Here is a 25,080-nt window from a genome sequence, read left to right as displayed (position 1 = left end):
TGAAAAAGAAAATCATTTTTGGAGATGAATGATGAGAAACAAAGGAACATGCATGCCAGATGGCACTTGAATAAGCTGTCCACGGTGATAGAAAAGGTTTAAAAAAAACAACAACAATGTTATCATAATAAATGTCATATTTTAGCTTCTGTGGTCATTTTTTGCAAGCTAAACACTGCAAGACTGTTTTACAGTTGAAGCAAGGATAAAATATCAACTCTAGTGATGAGATACTTGCTGTAATGAATTCCACCCCATAGGGGACTTGGACCCCCTGGCTTAGGAGGGCAGTGACTTATCCATTATGCAAGTGGTGCTTACTGATGTTCTTATTTAAGACTGTCAGGTTTTTAATAGTCAATTATTTATTTTTGAGGAAAAAGTGAAGCTGTTTACTGTGTTCTTTGCATTACCAAGTCCAGCAAGAAATGTGCTGATGTGCTGGTACTATCCAGAGCTGTCAGTATGGATTATCATACTATATTGCAGAAAATCAATATGATGCAACTGCTTTACCACCAGTATGTTAATCTTTTCCATTGCTGTTTTGTTGGCTGACTGAAGGAAGATATGCAGTGCATTTGAACCAAAGCAGATGTGTGCTGACAACTTAAATGCACAATCATGTTTGTGTTATTTCTTTCTTTCTTCCATCCTTTGTAATATCATATTAAATATTAAGGAAGCAGTTTATAATCAATGACTAATGACATAAGAAAAGGAAAAAAAAACAGTATACAAAGATGCTCCAGGTGAGGCTTGAACTCACATCCTCGGCATTGCTCAACATATACTGTCTTATAAGTACCGCGCGCTGACCAATTGCACCACTGGAGCACTTTGCAGCATTAGTTGGTTTTGCTAGATGTGGATTTTATTCAATACAATCAGTACAGTCATAAGAATTGAAAAAGAAAATAATTTTTGGTGATGAATGATGAGCAACAAAGGAACATGCATGCCAGATGGCACTTGAATAAGCTGTCCACGGTGATAGAAAAGGTTTAAAAAACAACAACAACAACAACAATGTTATCATAATTAATGTCATATTTTAGCTTCTGTGGTCATTTTTTGCAAGCTAAACACTGCAAGACTGTTTTACAGTTGAAGCAAGGATAAAATATCAACTCTAGTGATGAGACACTTGCTGTAATGACTTCCAACTCAGACGGGACTTAAACCCACAAGCACTGGCTTAGGAGAACAGTGCCTTATCCATTATGCCAGTGGTGCTTACTGATGTCCTTATTTAAGACTGATAGGTTTTTAATAGTCAATTATTTATTTTTGAGGAAAAAGTGAAGCTGTTTACTGTGTTCTTTGCATTACCAAGTCCAGCAAGAAATGTGCTGGTACTATCCAGAGCTGTCAGTATGGATTATCATGCTATATTGCAGAAAATCAATTTGATGCAACTGCTTTACCAACAGTATGTTAATCTTTTAAATTGCTGTTTTGTTGGCTGACTGAAGGAAGATATGCAGTGCATTTGAACCAAAGCAGATGTGTGCTGACAACTTAAATGCACAATCATGTTTGTGTTATTTCTTTCTTTCTTCCATCCTTTGTAATATCATATTAAATATTAAGGAAGCAGTTTATAATCAATGACTAATGACATAAGAAAAGGAAAAAAAAAACAGTATACAAAGATGCTCCAGGTGAGGCTTGAACTCACAACCTCGGCATTGCTCAACATATACTGTCTTATAAGTACCGCGCGCTGACCAATTGCACCACTGGAGCACTTTGCAGCATTAGTTGGTTTTGCTAGATGTGGATTTTATTCAATACAATCAGTACAGTCATAAGAATTGAAAAAGAAAATAATTTTTGGTGATAAATGATGAGCAACAAAGGAACATGCATGCCAGATGGCACTTGAATAAGCTGTCCACGGTGATAGAAAAGGTTTAAAAAACAACAACAACAATGTTATCATAATTAATGTCATATTTTAGCTTCTGTGGTCATTTTTTGCAAGCTAAACACTGCAAGACTGTTTTACAGTTGAAGCAAGGATAAAATATCAACTCTAGTGATGAGACACTTGCTGTAATGACTTCCAACTCAGACGGGACTTAAACCCACAAGCACTGGCTTAGGAGAACAGTGCCTTATCCATTATGCCAGTGGTGCTTACTGATGTCCTTATTTAAGACTGATAGGTTTTTAATAGTCAATTATTTATTTTTGAGGAAAAAGTGAAGCTGTTTACTGTGTTCTTTGCATTACCAAGTCCAGCAAGAAATGTGCTGGTACTATCCAGAGCTGTCAGTATGGATTATCATGCTATATTGCAGAAAATCAATTTGATGCAACTGCTTTACCAACAGTATGTTAATCTTTTAAATTGCTGTTTTGTTGGCTGACTGAAGGAAGATATGCAGTGCATTTGAACCAAAGCAGATGTGTGCTGACAACTTAAATGCACAATCATGTTTGTGTTTTTTCTTTCTTTATTCCATCCTTTGTAATATCATATTAAATATTAAGGAAGCAGTTTATAATCAATGACTAATGACATAAGAAAAGGAAAAAAAAACAGTATACAAAGATGCTCCAGGTGAGGCTTGAACTCACAACCTCTGCATTGCTCAACAGATTCTGTCTTATAAATACCGCGCGCTGACCAATTGCGCCACTGGAGCTCTTTGCAGCATTAATTGGTTATGCTAGATGTGGATTTTATTCAATACAATCAGTACAGTCATAAGAATTGAAAAAGAAAATCATTTTTGGTGATGAATGATGAGCAACAAAGGAACATGCATGCCAGATGGCACTTGAATAAGCTGTCCACGGTGATAGAAAAGGTTTAAAAAACAACAACAACAATGTTATCATAATTAATGTCATATTTTAGCTTCTGTGGTCACTTTTTACAAGCTAAACACTGCAAGACTGTTTTACAGTTGAAGCAAGGATAAAATATCAACTCTACTGATGAGACACTTGCTGTATTGACTTCCAACTCAGACAGGACTTAAACCCACAACCACTGGCTTAGGAGAACAGTGCCTTATCCATTATGCCAGTGGTGCTCACTGATGTCCTTATTTAAGACTGTTAGGTTTTTAATAGTCAATTATTTATTTTTGAATAATAGTGAAGCTGTTTACTGTGTTCTTTGCATTACCAAGTCCAGCAAGAAATGTGCTGGTACTATCCAGAGCTGTCAGTATGGATTATCATGCTATATTGCAGAAAATCAATTTGATGCAACTGCTTTACCAACAGTATGTTAATCTTTTAAATTGCTGTTTTGTTGGCTGACTGAAGGAAGATATGCAGTGCATTTGAACCAAAGCAGATGTGTGCTGACAACTTAAATGCACAATCATGTTTGTGTTTTTTCTTTCTTTCTTCCATCCTTTGTAATATCATATTAAATATTAAGGTAGCAGTTTATAATCAATGACTAATGACATAAGAAAAGGAAAAAAAAATAGTATACAAAGATGCTCCAGGTGAGGCTTGACCTCACAACCTTGGCATTGCTCAACAGATACTGTCTTATAAGTTTTGCGCGCTGACCAATTGCGCCACTGGAGCACTTTGCAGCATTAATTGGTTATGCTAGATGTGGATTTTATTCAATACAATCAGTACATTCATAAGAATTGAAAAAGAAAATCATTTTTGGTGATGAATGATGAGCAACAAAGGAACATGCATGCCAGATGGCACTTGAATAAGCTGTCCACGGTGATAGAAAAGGTTTAAAAAACAACAACAACAATGTTATCATAATAAATGTCATATTTTAGCTTCTGTGGTCATTTTTTACAAGCTAAACACTGCAAGACTGTTTTACAGTTGAAGCAAGGATAAAATATCAACTCTAGTGATGAGACACTTGCTGTAATGACTTCCAACTCAGACGGGACTTAAACCCACAACCACTGGCTTAGGAGAACAGTGCCTTATCCATTATGCCAGTGGTGCTTACTGATGTCCTTATTTAAGACTGATAGGTTTTTAATAGTCAATTATTTATTTTTGAAAAAAGTGAAGCTGTTTACTGTGTTCTTTGCATTACCAAGTCCAGCAAGAAATGTGCTGGTACTATCCAGAGCTGTCAGTATGGATTATCATGCTATATTGCAGAAAATCAATTTGATGCAACTGCTTTACCAACAGTATGTTAATCTTTTCCATTGCTGTTTTGTTGGCTGACTGAAGGAAGATATGCAGTGCATTTGTACCAAAGCAGATGTGTGCTGACAACTTAAATGCACAATCATGTTTGTGTGTTTTCTTTCTTTCTTCCATCCTTTGTAATATCATATTAAATATTAAGGTAGCAGTTTATAATCAATGACTAATGACATAAAAAAGGGAAAAAAAACATTATACAAAGCTGCTCCAGGTGAGGCATGAACTCACAACCTCGGCGTTTCTCAACAGATACTGTCTTATAAGTACCACGCGCTGACCAATTGCGCCACTGGAGCACTTAGCAGCATTAATTGGTTATGCTAGATGTGGATTTTATTCAATACAATCAGTACATTCATAAGAATTGAAAAAGAAAATCATTTATGGTGATGAATGATGAGCAACAAAGGGACATGCATGCCAGATGGCACTTGAATAAGCTGTCCACTGTGATAGAAAAGGTTTAAAAAACAACAACAACAATGTTATCATAATTAATGTCATATTTTAGCTTCTGTGGTCATTTTTTACAAGCTAAACACTGCAGGACTGTTTTACAGTTGAAGCAAGGATAAAATATAAACTCTAGTGATGAGACACTTGCTGTAATGACTTCCAACTCAGACGGGACTTAAACCCACAACCACTGGCTTAGGAGAACAGTGCCTTATTCATTATGCCAGTGGTGCTTACTGATGTCCTTATTTAAGACTGATAGGGTTTTAATAGTCAATTATTTATTTTTGAGAAAAAAAAATTGAAGCTGTTTACTGTGTTCTTTGCATTACCAAGTCCAGCAAGAAATGTGCTGGTACTATCCAGAGCTGTCAGTATGGATTATCATGCTATATTGCAGAAAATCAATTTGATGCAACTGCTTTACCAACAGTATGTTAATCTTTTCCATTGCTGTTTTGTTGGCTGACTGAAGGAAGATATGCAGTGCATTTGAACCAAAGCAGATGTGTGCTGACAACTTAAATGCACAATCATGTTTGTGTTTTTTCTTTCTTTCTTCCATCCTTTGTAATATCATATTAAATATTAAGGTAGCAGTTTATAATCAATGACTAATGACATAAGAAAAGGAAAAAAAAAACAGTACACAAAGATGCTCCAAGTGAGGCTTGAACTCACAACCTCGGCATTGCTCAACAGATACTGTCTTATAAGTTTCGCGCGCTGACCAATTGCGCCGCTGGAGCATTTTGCAGCATTAATTGGTTATGCTAGATGTGGATTTTATTCAATACAATCAGTACATTCATAAGAATTGAAAAAGAAAATCATTTTCAGTGATGAATGATGAGCAACAAAGGAACATGCATGCCAGATGGCACTTGAATAAGCTGTCCACGGTGATAGAAAAGGTTTAAAAAACAACAACAACAATGTTATCATAATAAATGTCATATTTTAGCTTATGTGGTCATTTTTTACAAGCTAAACACTGCAAGACTGTTTTACAGTTGAAGCAAAGATAAAATATCAACTCTAGTGATGAGACACTTGCTGTAATGACTTCCAACTCAGACGGGACTTAAACCCACAACCACTGGCTTAGGAGAACAGTGCCTTATCCATTATGCCAGTGGTGCTTACTGATGTAATTATTTAAGACTGATAGGTTTTTAATAGTCAATTATTTATTTTTGAAAAAAAGTGAAGCTGTTTACTGTGTTCTTTGCATTACCAAGTCCAGCAAGAAATGTGCTGGTACTATCCAGAGCTGTCAGTATGGATTATCATGCTATATTGCAGAAAATCAATTTGATGCAACTGCTTTACCAACAGTATGTTAATCTTTTCCATTGCTGTTTTGTTGGCTGACTGAAGGAAGATATGCAGTGCATTTGAACCAAAGCAGATGTGTGCTGACAACTTAAATGCACAATCATGTTTGTGTTTTTTCTTTCTTCCATCCTTTGTAATATCATATTAAATATTAAGGTAGCAGTTTATAATCAATGACTAATGACATAAGAAAAGGAAAAAAAACAGAATACAAAGATGCTCCAGGTGAGGCTTGAACTCACAACCTCGGCATTGCTCAACAGATACTGTATTATAAGTACCGCGCGCTGACCAATTGCGCCACTGGAGCACTTTGCAGCGTTAATTGGTTATGCTAGATGTGGATTTTAATCAATACAATCAGTACAGTCATAAGAATTGAAAAAGAAAATCATTTTTGGTGATGAATGATGAGCAACAAAGGAACATGCATGCCAGATGGCACTTGAATAAGCTGTCCACAGTGATAGAAAAGGTTTAAAAAACAACAACAACAACAATGTTATCATAATTAATGTCATATTTTAGCTTCTGTGGTCATTTTTTACAAGCTAAACACTGCAAGACTGTTTTACAGTTGAAGCAAGGATAAAATATCAACTCTAGTGATGAGACACTTGCTGTAATGACTTCCAACTTAGACGGGACTTAAACCCACAACCACTGGCTTAGGAGTACAGTGCCTTATCCATTATGCCAGTGGTGCTTACTGATGTCCTTATTTAAGACTGATAGGTTTTTAATAGTCAATTATTTATTTTTGAAAAAAGTGAAGCTGTTTACTGTGTTCTTTGCATTACCAAGTCCAGCAAGAAATGTGCTGGTACTATCCAGAGCTGTCAGTATGGATTATCATGCTATATTGCAGAAAATCAATTTGATGCAACTGCTTTACCACCAGTATGTTAATCTTTTCCATTGCTGTTTTGTTGGCTGACTGAAGGAAGATATGCAGTGCATTTGAACCAAAGCAGATGTGTGCTGACAACTTAAATGCACAATCATGTTTGTGTTTTTTCTTTCTTTCTTCCATCCTTTGTAATATCATATTAAATATTAAGGTAGCAGTTTATAATCAATGACTAATGACATAAGAAAAGGAAAAAAAATAGTATACAAAGATGCTCCAGGTGAGGCTTGACCTCACAACCTTGGCATTGATCAACAGATACTGTCTTATAAGTTTCGCACGCTGACCAATTGCGCCACTGGAGCACTTTGCAGCATTAATTGGTTATGCTAGATGTGGATTTTATTCAATACAATCAGTACATTCATAAGAATTGAAAAAGAAAATCATTTTTGGTGATGAATGATGAGCAACAAAGGAACATGCATGCCAGATGGCACTTGAATAAGCTGTCCACGGTGATAGAAAAGGTTTAAAAAACAACAACAACAATGTTATCATAATAAATGTCATATTTTAGCTTCTGTGGTCATTTTTTACAAGCTAAACACTGCAAGACTGTTTTACAGTTGAAGCAAGGATAAAATATCAACTCTAGTGATGAGACACTTGCTGTAATGACTTCCAACTCAGACGGGACTTAAACCCACAACCACTGGCTTAGGAGAACAGTGCCTTATCCATTATGCCAGTGGTGCTTACTGATGTCCTTATTTAAGACTGATAGGTTTTTAATAGTCAATTATTTATTTTTGAAAAAAAGTGAAGCTGTTTACTGTGTTCTTTGCATTACCAAGTCCAGCAAGAAATGTGCTGGTACTATCCAGAGCTGTCAGTATGGATTATCATGCTATATTGCAGAAAATCAATTTGATGCAACTGCTTTGCCAACAGTATGTTAATCTTTTCCATTGCTGTTTTGTTGGCTGACTGAAGGAAGATATGCAGTGCATTTGAACCAAAGCAGATGTGTGCTGACAACTTAAAAGCACAATCATGTTTGTGTTTTTTCTTTCTTTCTTCCATCCTTTGTAATATCATATTAAATATTAAGGTAGCAGTTTATAATCAATGACTAATGACATAAGAAAAGGAAAAAAAAATAGTATACAAAGATGCTCCAGGTGAGGCTTGACCTCACAAGCTTGGCATTGCTCAACAGATACTGTATTATAAGTTTTGCGCGCTGACCAATTGCTCCACTGGAGCACTTTGCAGCATTAATTGGTTATGCTAGATGTGGATTTTATTCAATACAATCAGTACATTCATAAGAATTGAAAAAGAAAATCATTTTTGGTGATGAATGATGAGCAACAAAGGAACATGCATGCCAGATGGCACTTGAATAAGCTGTCCACGGTGATAGAAAAGGTTTAAAAAACAACAACAACAATGTTATCATAATAAATGTCATATTTTAGCTTCTGTGGTCATTTTTTACAAGCTAAACACTGCAAGACTGTTTTACAGTTGAAGCAAGGATAAAATATCAACTCCACTGATGAGACACTTGCTGTAATGACTTCCAACTCAGACGGGACTTAAACCCACAACCACTGGCTTAGGAGAACAGTGCCTTATTCATTATGCCAGTGGTGCTTACTGATGTCCTTATTTAAGACTGATAGGGTTTTAATAGTCAATTATTTATTTTTGAAAAAAAATTGAAGCTGTTTACTGTGTTCTTTGCATTACCAAGTCCAGCAAGAAATGTGCTGGTACTATCCAGAGCTGTCAGTATGGATTATCATGCTATATTGCAGAAAATCAATTTGATGCAACTGCTTTACCAACAGTATGTTATTCTTTTCCATTGCTGTTTTGTTGGCTAACTGAAGGAAGATATGCAGTGCATTTGAATCAAAGCAGATGTGTGCTGACAACTTAAATGCACAATCATGTTTGTGTGTTTTCTTTCTTTCTTCCATCCTTTGTAATATCATATTAAATATTAAGGCTACAAGTTTATAATCAATGACTAATGACATAAGAAAAGGAAAAAAAACAGTATACAAAGATGCTCCAGGTGAGGCTTGAACTCACAACCTTGGCATTGCTCAACAGATACTGTCTTATAAGTACCAGCGTGCTGACCTACTGCACCACTGGAGCACTTTGCAACATTGATTGGTTATGCTAGATGTGGATTTTATTCAATGCAATCAGTACAGTCATAAGAATTGAAAAAGAAAATCATTTTTGGTGATGAATGATGAGCAACAAAGGAACATGCATGCCAGATGGTACTTAAATAAGATGTCCACGGTGATAGAAAATGTTTAAAAAAAACAACAACAATGTTATCATAATAAATGTCATTTTTTAGCTTCTGTGGTCATTTTTTGCAAGCTAAACACTGCAAGACTGTTTTACATTCGAAGCAAGGATAAAATATCAATTCTAGTGATGAGACACTTGCTGTAATGACTTCCACCCCATATGGAACTTGGACCCCCTGTCTTAGGAGGGCAGTGACTTATCCATTATGCCAGTGGTGCTTACTGATGTTCTTATTTAAGACTGATAGGTTTTTAATAGTCAATTATTTATTTTTGAAAAAATGTGAAGCTGTTTACTGTGTTCTTTGCATTACCAAGTCCAGCAAGAAATGTGCTGGTGCTATCCAGAGCTGTCAGTATGGATTATCATGCTATATTGCAGAAAATCAATTTGATGCAACTGCTTTACCAACAGTATGTTAATCTTTTCCATTGCTGTTTTGTTGGCTGACTGAAGGAAGATATGCAGTGCATTTGAACCAAAGCAGATGTGTGCTGACAACTTAAATGCACAATCATGTTTGTGTTTTTTCTTTCTTTCTTCCATCCTTTGTAATATCATATTAAATATTAAGGTAGCAGTTTATAATCAATGACTAATGACATAAGAAAAGGAAAAAAAAACATTATACAAAGATGCTCCAGGTGAGGCTTGACCTCACAACCTTGGCATTGCTCAACAGATACTGTCTTATAAGTTTCGCGCGCTGACCAATTGCGCCACTGGAGCACTTTGCAGCATTAATTGGTTATGCTAGATGTGGATTTTATTCAATACAATCAGTACATTCATAAGAATTGAAACAGAAAATCATTTATGGTGATGAATGATGAGCAACAAAGGGACATGCATGCCAGATGGCACTTGAATAAGCTGTCCACGGTGATAGAAAAGGTTTAAAAAACAACAACAACAATGTTATCATAATAAATGTCATATTTTAGCTTCTGTGGTCATTTTTTACAAGCTAAACACTGCAAGACTGTTTTACAGTTGAAGCAAGGATAAAATATCAACTCTAGTGATGAGACACTTGCTGTAATGACTTCCAACTCAGACGGGACTTAAACCCACAACCACTGGCTTAGGAGAACAGTGCCTTATCCATTATGCCAGTGGTGCTTACTGATGTCCTTATTTAAGACTGATAGGTTTTTAATAGTCAATTATTTATTTTTGAAAAAAAGTGAAGCTGTTTACTGTGTTCTTTGCATTGCCAAGTCCAGCAAGAAATGTGCTGGTACTATCCAGAGCTGTCAGTATGGATTATCATGCTATATTGCAGAAAATCAATTTGATGCAACTGCTTTACCAGCAGTATGTTAATCTTTTCCATTGCTGTTTTGTTGGCTGACTGAAGGAAGATATGCAGTGCATTTGAACCAAAGCAGATGTGTGCTGACAACTTAAATGCACAATCATGTATGTGTGTTTTCTTTCTTTCTTCCATCCTTTGTAATAGCATATTAAATATTAAGGTAGCAGTTTATAATCAATGACTAATGACATAAAAAAAGGAAAAAAAAACATTATACAAAGCTGCTCCAGGTGAGGCTTGAACTCACAACCTCGGCATTGCTCAACAGATATTGTCTTATAAATACCGTGCGCTGACCAATTGCGCCACTGGAGCACTTAGCAGAAACAGTTGGTTATGCTAAATGTGGATTTTATTCAATACAATCAGTACAGTCATAAGAATTGAAAAATAAAATCATTTTTGGTGATGAATGATGAGCAACAAACGAACGTGCATGCCAGATGGCACTTGAATAAGCTGTCCACGGTGATAGAAAAGGTTTATAAAAAAACAACAACAATGCTATCATAATAAATGTCATTTTTTAGCTTCTGTGGTCATTTTTTACAAGCTAAACACTGCAAGACTGTTTTACAGTTGAAGCAAGGATAAAATATTAACTCTAGTGATGAGACACTTGCTGTAATGACTTCCACCCCAAATGGGACTTGGACCCCCTGGCTTAGGAGGGCAGTGACTTATCCATTATGCCAGTGGTGCTTACTGATGTTCTTATTTAAGACTGTTAGGTTTTTAATAGTCAATTATTTATTTTTGAGGAAAAAGTGAAGCTGTTTACTGTGTTCTTTGCATTACCAAGTACAGCAAGAAATGTGCTGGTACTATCCAGAGCTGTCAGTATGGATTATCATGCTATATTGCAGAAAATCAATTTGATGCAACTGCTTTACCAACAGTATGTTAATCTTTTCCTTTGATGTTTTGTTGGCTGGCTGACTGAAGGAAGATATGCAGTGCATTTGAACCAAAGCAGATGTGTGCTGACAACTTAAATGCACAATCATGTTTGTGTTTTTTCTTTCTTTCTTCCATCCTTTGTAATATCATATTAAATATTAAGGTAGCAGTTTATAATCAATGACTAATGACATAAGAAAAGGAAAAAAAACAGTAGACAAACATGGTCCAGGCGAGGCTTGAACTCAAAACCTCAGTATTGCTCTACAGATACTATCTTATAAGTACCATGCGCGGACCAATTGCACCGCTGGAGCACTTTGCAGCATTGATTTGTTATGCTAGATGTGATACAATCAGTACAGTCATAAGAATTGAAAAAGAAAATCATTTTTGGAGATGAATGATGAGAAACAAAGGAACATGCATGCCAGATGGCACTTGAATAAGCTGTCCACGGTGATAGAAAAGGTTTAAAAAAAACAACAACAATGTTATCATAATAAATGTCATATTTTAGCTTCTGTGGTCATTTTTTGCAAGCTAAACACTGCAAGACTGTTTTACAGTTGAAGCAAGGATAAAATATCAACTCTAGTGATGAGATACTTGCTGTAATGAATTCCACCCCATAGGGGACTTGGACCCCCTGGCTTAGGAGGGCAGTGACTTATCCATTATGCAAGTGGTGCTTACTGATGTTCTTATTTAAGACTGTCAGGTTTTTAATAGTCAATTATTTATTTTTGAGGAAAAAGTGAAGCTGTTTACTGTGTTCTTTGCATTACCAAGTCCAGCAAGAAATGTGCTGATGTGCTGGTACTATCCAGAGCTGTCAGTATGGATTATCATACTATATTGCAGAAAATCAATATGATGCAACTGCTTTACCACCAGTATGTTAATCTTTTCCATTGCTGTTTTGTTGGCTGACTGAAGGAAGATATGCAGTGCATTTGAACCAAAGCAGATGTGTGCTGACAACTTAAATGCACAATCATGTTTGTGTTATTTCTTTCTTTCTTCCATCCTTTGTAATATCATATTAAATATTAAGGAAGCAGTTTATAATCAATGACTAATGACATAAGAAAAGGAAAAAAAAAACAGTATACAAAGATGCTCCAGGTGAGGCTTGAACTCACATCCTCGGCATTGCTCAACATATACTGTCTTATAAGTACCGCGCGCTGACCAATTGCACCACTGGAGCACTTTGCAGCATTAGTTGGTTTTGCTAGATGTGGATTTTATTCAATACAATCAGTACAGTCATAAGAATTGAAAAAGAAAATAATTTTTGGTGATGAATGATGAGCAACAAAGGAACATGCATGCCAGATGGCACTTGAATAAGCTGTCCACGGTGATAGAAAAGGTTTAAAAAACAACAACAACAACAACAATGTTATCATAATTAATGTCATATTTTAGCTTCTGTGGTCATTTTTTGCAAGCTAAACACTGCAAGACTGTTTTACAGTTGAAGCAAGGATAAAATATCAACTCTAGTGATGAGACACTTGCTGTAATGACTTCCAACTCAGACGGGACTTAAACCCACAAGCACTGGCTTAGGAGAACAGTGCCTTATCCATTATGCCAGTGGTGCTTACTGATGTCCTTATTTAAGACTGATAGGTTTTTAATAGTCAATTATTTATTTTTGAGGAAAAAGTGAAGCTGTTTACTGTGTTCTTTGCATTACCAAGTCCAGCAAGAAATGTGCTGGTACTATCCAGAGCTGTCAGTATGGATTATCATGCTATATTGCAGAAAATCAATTTGATGCAACTGCTTTACCAACAGTATGTTAATCTTTTAAATTGCTGTTTTGTTGGCTGACTGAAGGAAGATATGCAGTGCATTTGAACCAAAGCAGATGTGTGCTGACAACTTAAATGCACAATCATGTTTGTGTTATTTCTTTCTTTCTTCCATCCTTTGTAATATCATATTAAATATTAAGGAAGCAGTTTATAATCAATGACTAATGACATAAGAAAAGGAAAAAAAAAACAGTATACAAAGATGCTCCAGGTGAGGCTTGAACTCACAACCTCGGCATTGCTCAACATATACTGTCTTATAAGTACCGCGCGCTGACCAATTGCACCACTGGAGCACTTTGCAGCATTAGTTGGTTTTGCTAGATGTGGATTTTATTCAATACAATCAGTACAGTCATAAGAATTGAAAAAGAAAATAATTTTTGGTGATAAATGATGAGCAACAAAGGAACATGCATGCCAGATGGCACTTGAATAAGCTGTCCACGGTGATAGAAAAGGTTTAAAAAACAACAACAACAATGTTATCATAATTAATGTCATATTTTAGCTTCTGTGGTCATTTTTTGCAAGCTAAACACTGCAAGACTGTTTTACAGTTGAAGCAAGGATAAAATATCAACTCTAGTGATGAGACACTTGCTGTAATGACTTCCAACTCAGACGGGACTTAAACCCACAAGCACTGGCTTAGGAGAACAGTGCCTTATCCATTATGCCAGTGGTGCTTACTGATGTCCTTATTTAAGACTGATAGGTTTTTAATAGTCAATTATTTATTTTTGAGGAAAAAGTGAAGCTGTTTACTGTGTTCTTTGCATTACCAAGTCCAGCAAGAAATGTGCTGGTACTATCCAGAGCTGTCAGTATGGATTATCATGCTATATTGCAGAAAATCAATTTGATGCAACTGCTTTACCAACAGTATGTTAATCTTTTAAATTGCTGTTTTGTTGGCTGACTGAAGGAAGATATGCAGTGCATTTGAACCAAAGCAGATGTGTGCTGACAACTTAAATGCACAATCATGTTTGTGTTTTTTCTTTCTTTATTCCATCCTTTGTAATATCATATTAAATATTAAGGAAGCAGTTTATAATCAATGACTAATGACATAAGAAAAGGAAAAAAAAACAGTATACAAAGATGCTCCAGGTGAGGCTTGAACTCACAACCTCTGCATTGCTCAACAGATTCTGTCTTATAAATACCGCGCGCTGACCAATTGCGCCACTGGAGCTCTTTGCAGCATTAATTGGTTATGCTAGATGTGGATTTTATTCAATACAATCAGTACAGTCATAAGAATTGAAAAAGAAAATCATTTTTGGTGATGAATGATGAGCAACAAAGGAACATGCATGCCAGATGGCACTTGAATAAGCTGTCCACGGTGATAGAAAAGGTTTAAAAAACAACAACAACAATGTTATCATAATTAATGTCATATTTTAGCTTCTGTGATCACTTTTTACAAGCTAAACACTGCAAGACTGTTTTACAGTTGAAGCAAGGATAAAATATCAACTCTACTGATGAGACACTTGCTGTATTGACTTCCAACTCAGACAGGACTTAAACCCACAACCACTGGCTTAGGAGAACAGTGCCTTATCCATTATGCCAGTGGTGCTCACTGATGTCCTTATTTAAGACTGTTAGGTTTTTAATAGTCAATTATTTATTTTTGAATAATAGTGAAGCTGTTTACTGTGTTCTTTGCATTACCAAGTCCAGCAAGAAATGTGCTGGTACTATCCAGAGCTGTCAGTATGGATTATCATGCTATATTGCAGAAAATCAATTTGATGCAACTGCTTTACCAACAGTATGTTAATCTTTTAAATTGCTGTTTTGTTGGCTGACTGAAGGAAGATATGCAGTGCATTTGAACCAAAGCAGATGTGTGCTGACAACTTAAATGCACAATCATGTTTGTGTTTTTTCTTTCTTTCTTCCATCCTTTGTAATATCATATTAAATATTAAGGTAGCAGTTTATAATCAATGACTAATGACATAAGAAAAGGAAAAAAAAATAGTATACAAAGATGCTCCAGGTGAGGCTTGACCTCACAACCTTGGCATTGCTCAACAGATACTGTCTTATAAGTTTTGCGCGCTGACCAATTGCGCCACTGGAGCACTTTGCAGCATTAATTGGTTATGCTAGATGTGGATTTTATTCAATACAATCAGTACATTCATAAGAATTGAAAAAGAAAATCATTTTTGGTGATGAATGATGAGCAACAAAGGAACATGCATGCCAGATGGCACTTGAATAAGCTGTCCACGGTGATAGAAAAGGTTTAAAAAACAACAACAACAATGTTATCATAATAAATGTCATATTTTAGCTTCTGTGGTCATTTTTTACAAGCTAAACACTGCAAGACTGTTTTACAGTTGAAGCAAGGATAAAATATCAACTCTAGTGATGAGACACTTGCTGTAATGACTTCCAACTCAGACGGGACTTAAACCCACAACCACTGGCTTAGGAGAACAGTGCCTTATCCATTATGCCAGTGGTGCTTACTGATGTCCTTATTTAAGACTGATAGGTTTTTAATAGTCAATTATTTATTTTTGAAAAAAGTGAAGCTGTTTACTGTGTTCTTTGCATTACCAAGTCCAGCAAGAAATGTGCTGGTACTATCCAGAGCTGTCAGTATGGATTATCATGCTATATTGCAGAAAATCAATTTGATGCAACTGCTTTACCAACAGTATGTTAATCTTTTCCATTGCTGTTTTGTTGGCTGACTGAAGGAAGATATGCAGTGCATTTGTACCAAAGCAGATGTGTGCTGACAACTTAAATGCACAATCATGTTTGTGTGTTTTCTTTCTTTCTTCCATCCTTTGTAATATCATATTAAATATTAAGGTAGCAGTTTATAATCAATGACTAATGACATAAAAAAGGGAAAAAAAACATTATACAAAGCTGCTCCAGGTGAGGCATGAACTCACAACCTCGGCGTTTCTCAACAGATACTGTCTTATAAGTACCACGCGCTGACCAATTGCGCCACTGGAGCACTTAGCAGCATTAATTGGTTATGCTAGATGTGGATTTTATTCAATACAATCAGTACATTCATAAGAATTGAAAAAGAAAATCATTTATGGTGATGAATGATGAGCAACAAAGGGACATGCATGCCAGATGGCACTTGAATAAGCTGTCCACTGTGATAGAAAAGGTTTAAAAAACAACAACAACAATGTTATCATAATTAATGTCATATTTTAGCTTCTGTGGTCATTTTTTACAAGCTAAACACTGCAGGACTGTTTTACAGTTGAAGCAAGGATAAAATATAAACTCTAGTGATGAGACACTTGCTGTAATGACTTCCAACTCAGACGGGACTTAAACCCACAACCACTGGCTTAGGAGAACAGTGCCTTATTCATTATGCCAGTGGTGCTTACTGATGTCCTTATTTAAGACTGATAGGGTTTTAATAGTCAATTATTTATTTTTGAGAAAAAAAAATTGAAGCTGTTTACTGTGTTCTTTGCATTACCAAGTCCAGCAAGAAATGTGCTGGTACTATCCAGAGCTGTCAGTATGGATTATCATGCTATATTGCAGAAAATCAATTTGATGCAACTGCTTTACCAACAGTATGTTAATCTTTTCCATTGCTGTTTTGTTGGCTGACTGAAGGAAGATATGCAGTGCATTTGAACCAAAGCAGATGTGTGCTGACAACTTAAATGCACAATCATGTTTGTGTTTTTTCTTTCTTTCTTCCATCCTTTGTAATATCATATTAAATATTAAGGTAGCAGTTTATAATCAATGACTAATGACATAAGAAAAGGAAAAAAAAAACAGTACACAAAGATGCTCCAAGTGAGGCTTGAACTCACAACCTCGGCATTGCTCAACAGATACTGTCTTATAAGTTTCGCGCGCTGACCAATTGCGCCGCTGGAGCATTTTGCAGCATTAATTGGTTATGCTAGATGTGGATTTTATTCAATACAATCAGTACATTCATAAGAATTGAAAAAGAAAATCATTTTCAGTGATGAATGATGAGCAACAAAGGAACATGCATGCCAGATGGCACTTGAATAAGCTGTCCACGGTGATAGAAAAGGTTTAAAAAACAACAACAACAATGTTATCATAATAAATGTCATATTTTAGCTTATGTGGTCATTTTTTACAAGCTAAACACTGCAAGACTGTTTTACAGTTGAAGCAAAGATAAAATATCAACTCTAGTGATGAGACACTTGCTGTAATGACTTCCAACTCAGACGGGACTTAAACCCACAACCACTGGCTTAGGAGAACAGTGCCTTATCCATTATGCCAGTGGTGCTTACTGATGTAATTATTTAAGACTGATAGGTTTTTAATAGTCAATTATTTATTTTTGAAAAAAAGTGAAGCTGTTTACTGTGTTCTTTGCATTACCAAGTCCAGCAAGAAATGTGCTGGTACTATCCAGAGCTGTCAGTATGGATTATCATGCTATATTGCAGAAAATCAATTTGATGCAACTGCTTTACCAACAGTATGTTAATCTTTTCCATTGCTGTTTTGTTGGCTGACTGAAGGAAGATATGCAGTGCATTTGAACCAAAGCAGATGTGTGCTGACAACTTAAATGCACAATCATGTTTGTGTTTTTTCTTTCTTCCATCCTTTGTAATATCATATTAAATATTAAGGTAGCAGTTTATAATCAATGACTAATGACATAAGAAAAGGAAAAAAAACAGAATACAAAGATGCTCCAGGTGAGGCTTGAACTCACAACCTCGGCATTGCTCAACAGATACTGTATTATAAGTACCGCGCGCTGACCAATTGCGCCACTGGAGCACTTTGCAGCGTTAATTGGTTATGCTAGATGTGGATTTTAATCAATACAATCAGTACAGTCATAAGAATTGAAAAAGAAAATCATTTTTGGTGATGAATGATGAGCAACAAAGGAACATGCATGCCAGATGGCACTTGAATAAGCTGTCCACAGTGATAGAAAAGGTTTAAAAAACAACAACAACAACAATGTTATCATAATTAATGTCATATTTTAGCTTCTGTGGTCATTTTTTACAAGCTAAACACTGCAAGACTGTTTTACAGTTGAAGCAAGGATAAAATATCAACTCTAGTGATGAGACACTTGCTGTAATGACTTCCAACTTAGACGGGACTTAAACCCACAACCACTGGCTTAGGAGTACAGTGCCTTATCCATTATGCCAGTGGTGCTTACTGATGTCCTTATTTAAGACTGATAGGTTTTTAATAGTCAATTATTTATTTTTGAAAAAAGTGAAGCTGTTTACTGTGTTCTTTGCATTACCAAGTCCAGCAAGAAATGTGCTGGTACTATCCAGAGCTGTCAGTATGGATTATCATGCTATATTGCAGAAAATAAATTTGATGCAACTGCTTTACCACCAGTATGTTAATCTTTTCCATTGCTGTTTTGTTGGCTGACTGAAGGAAGATATGCAGTGCATTTGAACCAAAGCAGATGTGTGCTGACAACTTAAATGCACAATCATGTTTGTGTTTTTTCTTTCTTTCTTCCATCCTTTGTAATATCATATTAAATATTAAGGTAGCAGTTTATAATCAATGACTAATGACATAAGAAAAGGAAAAAAAATAGTATACAAAGATGCTCCAGGTGAGGCTTGACCTCACAACCTTGGCATTGATCAACAGATACTGTCTTATAAGTTTCGCACGCTGACCAATTGCGCCACTGGAGCACTTTGCAGCATTAATTGGTTATGCTAGATGTGGATTTTATTCAATACAATCAGTACATTCATAAGAATTGAAAAAGAAAATCATTTTTGGTGATGAATGATGAGCAACAAAGGAACATGCATGCCAGATGGCACTTGAATAAGCTGTCCACGGTGATAGAAAAGGTTTAAAAAACAACAACAACAATGTTATCATAATAAATGTCATATTTTAGCTTCTGTGGTCATTTTTTACAAGCTAAACACTGCAAGACTGTTTTACAGTTGAAGCAAGGATAAAATATCAACTCTAGTGATGAGACACTTGCTGTAATGACTTCCAACTCAGACGGGACTTAAACCCACAACCACTGGCTTAGGAGAACAGTGCCTTATCCATTATGCCAGTGGTGCTTACTGATGTCCTTATTTAAGACTGATAGGTTTTTAATAGTCAATTATTTATTTTTGAAAAAAAGTGAAGCTGTTTACTGTGTTCTTTGCATTACCAAGTCCAGCAAGAAATGTGCTGGTACTATCCAGAGCTGTCAGTATGGATTATCATGCTATATTGCAGAAAATCAATTTGATGCAACTGCTTTGCCAACAGTATGTTAATCTTTTCCATTGCTGTTTTGTTGGCTGACTGAAGGAAGATATGCAGTGCATTTGAACCAAAGCAGATGTGTGCTGACAACTTAAAAGCACAATCATGTTTGTGTTTTTTCTTTCTTTCTTCCATCCTTTGTAATATCATATTAAATATTAAGGTAGCAGTTTATAATCAATGACTAATGACATAAGAAAAGGAAAAAAAAATAGTATACAAAGATGCTCCAGGTGAGGCTTGACCTCACAAGCTTGGCATTGCTCAACAGATACTGTATTATAAGTTTTGCGCGCTGACCAATTGCTCCACTGGAGCACTTTGCAGCATTAATTGGTTATGCTAGATGTGGATTTTATTCAATACAATCAGTACATTCATAAGAATTGAAAAAGAAAATCATTTTTGGTGATGAATGATGAGCAACAAAGGAACATGCATGCCAGATGGCACTTGAATAAGCTGTCCACGGTGATAGAAAAGGTTTAAAAAACAACAACAACAATGTTATCATAATAAATGTCATATTTTAGCTTCTGTGGTCATTTTTTACAAGCTAAACACTGCAAGACTGTTTTACAGTTGAAGCAAGGATAAAATATCAACTCCACTGATGAGACACTTGCTGTAATGACTTCCAACTCAGACGGGACTTAAACCCACAACCACTGGCTTAGGAGAACAGTGCCTTATTCATTATGCCAGTGGTGCTTACTGATGTCCTTATTTAAGACTGATAGGGTTTTAATAGTCAATTATTTATTTTTGAAAAAAAATTGAAGCTGTTTACTGTGTTCTTTGCATTACCAAGTCCAGCAAGAAATGTGCTGGTACTATCCAGAGCTGTCAGTATGGATTATCATGCTATATTGCAGAAAATCAATTTGATGCAACTGCTTTACCAACAGTATGTTATTCTTTTCCATTGCTGTTTTGTTGGCTAACTGAAGGAAGATATGCAGTGCATTTGAATCAAAGCAGATGTGTGCTGACAACTTAAATGCACAATCATGTTTGTGTGTTTTCTTTCTTTCTTCCATCCTTTGTAATATCATATTAAATATTAAGGCTACAAGTTTATAATCAATGACTAATGACATAAGAAAAGGAAAAAAAACAGTATACAAAGATGCTCCAGGTGAGGCTTGAACTCACAACCTTGGCATTGCTCAACAGATACTGTCTTATAAGTACCAGCGTGCTGACCTACTGCACCACTGGAGCACTTTGCAACATTGATTGGTTATGCTAGATGTGGATTTTATTCAATGCAATCAGTACAGTCATAAGAATTGAAAAAGAAAATCATTTTTGGTGATGAATGATGAGCAACAAAGGAACATGCATGCCAGATGGTACTTAAATAAGATGTCCACGGTGATAGAAAATGTTTAAAAAAAACAACAACAATGTTATCATAATAAATGTCATTTTTTAGCTTCTGTGGTCATTTTTTGCAAGCTAAACACTGCAAGACTGTTTTACATTCGAAGCAAGGATAAAATATCAATTCTAGTGATGAGACACTTGCTGTAATGACTTCCACCCCATATGGAACTTGGACCCCCTGTCTTAGGAGGGCAGTGACTTATCCATTATGCCAGTGGTGCTTACTGATGTTCTTATTTAAGACTGATAGGTTTTTAATAGTCAATTATTTATTTTTGAAAAAATGTGAAGCTGTTTACTGTGTTCTTTGCATTACCAAGTCCAGCAAGAAATGTGCTGGTGCTATCCAGAGCTGTCAGTATGGATTATCATGCTATATTGCAGAAAATCAATTTGATGCAACTGCTTTACCAACAGTATGTTAATCTTTTCCATTGCTGTTTTGTTGGCTGACTGAAGGAAGATATGCAGTGCATTTGAACCAAAGCAGATGTGTGCTGACAACTTAAATGCACAATCATGTTTGTGTTTTTTCTTTCTTTCTTCCATCCTTTGTAATATCATATTAAATATTAAGGTAGCAGTTTATAATCAATGACTAATGACATAAGAAAAGGAAAAAAAAACATTATACAAAGATGCTCCAGGTGAGGCTTGACCTCACAACCTTGGCATTGCTCAACAGATACTGTCTTATAAGTTTCGCGCGCTGACCAATTGCGCCACTGGATCACTTTGCAGCATTAATTGGTTATGCTAGATGTGGATTTTATTCAATACAATCAGTACATTCATAAGAATTGAAACAGAAAATCATTTATGGTGATGAATGATGAGCAACAAAGGGACATGCATGCCAGATGGCACTTGAATAAGCTGTCCACGGTGATAGAAAAGGTTTAAAAAACAACAACAACAATGTTATCATAATAAATGTCATATTTTAGCTTCTGTGGTCATTTTTTACAAGCTAAACACTGCAAGACTGTTTTACAGTTGAAGCAAGGATAAAATATCAACTCTAGTGATGAGACACTTGCTGTAATGACTTCCAACTCAGACGGGACTTAAACCCACAACCACTGGCTTAGGAGAACAGTGCCTTATCCATTATGCCAGTGGTGCTTACTGATGTCCTTATTTAAGACTGATAGGTTTTTAATAGTCAATTATTTATTTTTGAAAAAAAGTGAAGCTGTTTACTGTGTTCTTTGCATTGCCAAGTCCAGCAAGAAATGTGCTGGTACTATCCAGAGCTGTCAGTATGGATTATCATGCTATATTGCAGAAAATCAATTTGATGCAACTGCTTTACCAGCAGTATGTTAATCTTTTCCATTGCTGTTTTGTTGGCTGACTGAAGGAAGATATGCAGTGCATTTGAACCAAAGCAGATGTGTGCTGACAACTTAAATGCACAATCATGTATGTGTGTTTTCTTTCTTTCTTCCATCCTTTGTAATAGCATATTAAATATTAAGGTAGCAGTTTATAATCAATGACTAATGACATAAAAAAAGGAAAAAAAAACATTATACAAAGCTGCTCCAGGTGAGGCTTGAACTCACAACCTCGGCATTGCTCAACAGATACTGTATTATAAGTACCGCGCGCTGACCAATTGCGCCACTGGAGCACTTTGCAGCGTTAATTGGTTATGCTAGATGTGGATTTTAATCAATACAATCAGTACAGTCATAAGAATTGAAAAAGAAAATAATTTTTGGTGATGAATGATGAGCAACAAAGGAACATCCATGCCAGATGGCACTTGAATAAGCTGTCCACTGTGATAGAAAAGGTTTAAAAAACAACAACAACAATGTTATCATAATTAATGTCATATTTTAGCTTCTGTGGTTATTTTTTACAAGCTAAACACTGCAGGACTGTTTTACAGTTGAAGCAAGGATAAAATATAAACTCTAGTGATGAGACACTTTCTGTAATGACTTCCAACTCAGACGGGACTTAAACCCACAACCACTGGCTTAGGAGAACAGTGCCTTATTCATTATGCCAGTGGTGCTTACTGATGTCCTTATTTAAGACTGATAGGGTTTTAATAGTCAACTATTTATTTTTGAAAAAAAATTTAAGCTGTTTACTGTGTTCTTTGCATTACCAAGTCCAGCAAGAAATGTGCTGGTACTATCCAGAGCTGTCAGTATGGATTATCATGCTATATTGCAGAAAATCAATTTGATGCAACTGCTTTACCAACAGTATGTTATTCTTTTCCATTGCTGTTTTGTTGGCTGACTGAAGGAAGATATGCAGTGCATTTGAATCAAAGCAGATGTGTGCTGACAACTTAAATGCACAATCATGTTTGTGTGTTTTCTTTCTTTCTTCCATCCTTTGTAATATCATATTAAATATTAAGGCTACAAGTTTATAATCAATGACTAATGACATAAGAAAAGGAAAAAAAAACAGTATACAAAGATGCTCCAGGTGAGGCTTGAACTCACAACCTTGGCATTGCTCAACAGATACTGTCTTATAAGTACCGCGTGCTGACCAACTGCGCCACCGGAGCACTTTGCAACATTGATTGGTTATGCTAGATGTGGATTTTATTCAATGCAATCAGTACAGTCATAATAAATTGAAAAAGAAAATCATTTTTGGTGATGAATGATGAGCAACAAAGGAACATGCATGCCAGATGGTACTTAAATAAGATGTCCACGGTGATAGAAAATGTTTAAAAAAAACAACAACAATGTTATCATAATAAATGTCATTTTTTAGCTTCTGTGGTCATTTTTTGCAAGCTAAACACTGCAAGACTGTTTTACAGTCGAAGCAAGGATAAAATATCAATTCTAGTGATGAGACACTTGCTGTAATGACTTCCACCCCATATGGAACTTGGACCCCCTGTCTTAGGAGGGCAGTGACTTATCCATTATGCCAGTGGTGCTTACTGATGTTCTTATTTAAGACTGTTAGGTTTTTAATAGTCAATTATTTATTTTTGAGGAAAAAGTGAAGCTGTTGACTGTGTTCTTTGCATTACCAAGTCCAGCAAGAAATGTGCTGGTACTATCCAGAGCTGTCAGTATGGATTATCATGCTATATTGCAGAAAATCAATTTGATGCAACTGCTTTACCAACAGTATGTTAATCTTTTCCATTGCTGTTTTGTTGGCTGACTGAAGGAAGATATGCAGTGCATTTGAACCAAAGCAGATGTGTGCTGACAACTTAAATGCACAATCATGTTTGTGTTTTTTCTTTCTTTCTTCCATCCTTTGTAATATCATATTAAATATTAAGGTAGCAGTTTATAATCAATGACTAATGACATAAAAAAAGGAAAAAAAAACATTAAACAAAGCTGCTCCAAGTGAGGCTTGAACTCACAACCTCGGCATTGCTCAACAGATACTGTTTTATAAGTACCGCGCGCTGACCAATTGCGCCACTGGAGCACTTTGCAGCATTAATTGGTTATGCTAGATGTGGATTTTATTCAATACAATCAGTACAGTCATAAGAATTGAAAAAGAAAATCATTTTTGGTGATGAATGATGAGCAACAAAGGAACATGCATGCCAGATGGCACTTGAATAAGCTGTCCACTGTGATAGAAAAGGTTTAAAAAACAACAACAACAATGTTATCCTAATTAATGTCATATTTTAGCTTCTGTGGTCATTTTTTACAAGCTAAACACTGCAAGACTGTTTTACAGTTGAAGCAAGGATAAAATATCAACTCTAGTGATGAGACACTTGCTGTAATGACTTCCAACTCAGACGGGACTTAAACCCACAGCCACTGGCTTAGGAGAACAGTGCCTTATCCATTATGCCAGTGGTGCTTACTGATGTCCTTATTTAAGACTGTTAGGTTTTTAATAGTCAATTATTTATTTTTGAAAAAAAGTGAAGCTGTTTACTGTGTTCTTTGCATTACCAAGTCCAGCAAGAAATGTGCTGGTACTATCCAGAGCTGTAAGTATGGATTATCATGCTATATTGCAGAAAATCAATTTGATGCAACTGCTTTACCAACAGTATGTTAATCTTTTCCATTGCTGTTTTGTTGGCTGACTGAAGGAAGATATGCCGTGCATTTGAACCAAAGCAGATGTGTGCTGACAACTTAAATGCACAATCATTAGAGATGAGCGGGTTCGGTTCCTCGGAATCCGAACCCGCCCGAACTTCAGCT

General features: G+C 35.8%; 9 non-coding genes across 9 annotated transcripts; all 9 read right to left on the bottom strand.

The window, feature by feature from the left end:
* Positions 1-744: 744 nt before the first annotated feature.
* On the bottom strand, positions 745-837 carry TRNAI-UAU (transfer RNA isoleucine (anticodon UAU)). Its single transcript is given in 2 exon segments — positions 745-780; positions 800-837. It is a non-coding gene; the product is annotated as a tRNA-Ile (tRNA).
* An 819-nt stretch (positions 838-1,656) lies between these two features.
* TRNAI-UAU (transfer RNA isoleucine (anticodon UAU)) lies at positions 1,657-1,749 on the bottom strand. The gene is given in 2 exon segments: positions 1,657-1,692; positions 1,712-1,749. It is a non-coding gene; the product is annotated as a tRNA-Ile (tRNA).
* Positions 1,750-6,175: 4,426 nt separating this feature from the next.
* TRNAI-UAU (transfer RNA isoleucine (anticodon UAU)) lies at positions 6,176-6,268 on the bottom strand. The gene is given in 2 exon segments: positions 6,176-6,211; positions 6,231-6,268. It is a non-coding gene; the product is annotated as a tRNA-Ile (tRNA).
* A 4,423-nt stretch (positions 6,269-10,691) lies between these two features.
* TRNAI-UAU (transfer RNA isoleucine (anticodon UAU)) lies at positions 10,692-10,784 on the bottom strand. Its single transcript is given in 2 exon segments — positions 10,692-10,727; positions 10,747-10,784. It is a non-coding gene; the product is annotated as a tRNA-Ile (tRNA).
* A 1,705-nt stretch (positions 10,785-12,489) lies between these two features.
* TRNAI-UAU (transfer RNA isoleucine (anticodon UAU)) lies at positions 12,490-12,582 on the bottom strand. The gene is given in 2 exon segments: positions 12,490-12,525; positions 12,545-12,582. It is a non-coding gene; the product is annotated as a tRNA-Ile (tRNA).
* Positions 12,583-13,401: 819 nt separating this feature from the next.
* On the bottom strand, positions 13,402-13,494 carry TRNAI-UAU (transfer RNA isoleucine (anticodon UAU)). The gene is given in 2 exon segments: positions 13,402-13,437; positions 13,457-13,494. It is a non-coding gene; the product is annotated as a tRNA-Ile (tRNA).
* A 4,426-nt stretch (positions 13,495-17,920) lies between these two features.
* TRNAI-UAU (transfer RNA isoleucine (anticodon UAU)) lies at positions 17,921-18,013 on the bottom strand. Its single transcript is given in 2 exon segments — positions 17,921-17,956; positions 17,976-18,013. It is a non-coding gene; the product is annotated as a tRNA-Ile (tRNA).
* A 4,423-nt stretch (positions 18,014-22,436) lies between these two features.
* Positions 22,437-22,529, bottom strand: TRNAI-UAU (transfer RNA isoleucine (anticodon UAU)). Its single transcript is given in 2 exon segments — positions 22,437-22,472; positions 22,492-22,529. It is a non-coding gene; the product is annotated as a tRNA-Ile (tRNA).
* A 1,712-nt stretch (positions 22,530-24,241) lies between these two features.
* On the bottom strand, positions 24,242-24,334 carry TRNAI-UAU (transfer RNA isoleucine (anticodon UAU)). The gene is given in 2 exon segments: positions 24,242-24,277; positions 24,297-24,334. It is a non-coding gene; the product is annotated as a tRNA-Ile (tRNA).
* Between the last annotated feature and the right edge of the window lie 746 nt (positions 24,335-25,080).

This window comes from Pseudophryne corroboree, unplaced genomic scaffold, assembly GCF_028390025.1.
Source record: "Pseudophryne corroboree isolate aPseCor3 unplaced genomic scaffold, aPseCor3.hap2 scaffold_1126, whole genome shotgun sequence".
Taxonomy (NCBI): domain Eukaryota; kingdom Metazoa; phylum Chordata; class Amphibia; order Anura; family Myobatrachidae; genus Pseudophryne; species Pseudophryne corroboree.
Note: the sequence above shows the minus strand (reverse complement) of the source record. Positions and strands in the feature narration are given on the sequence as shown.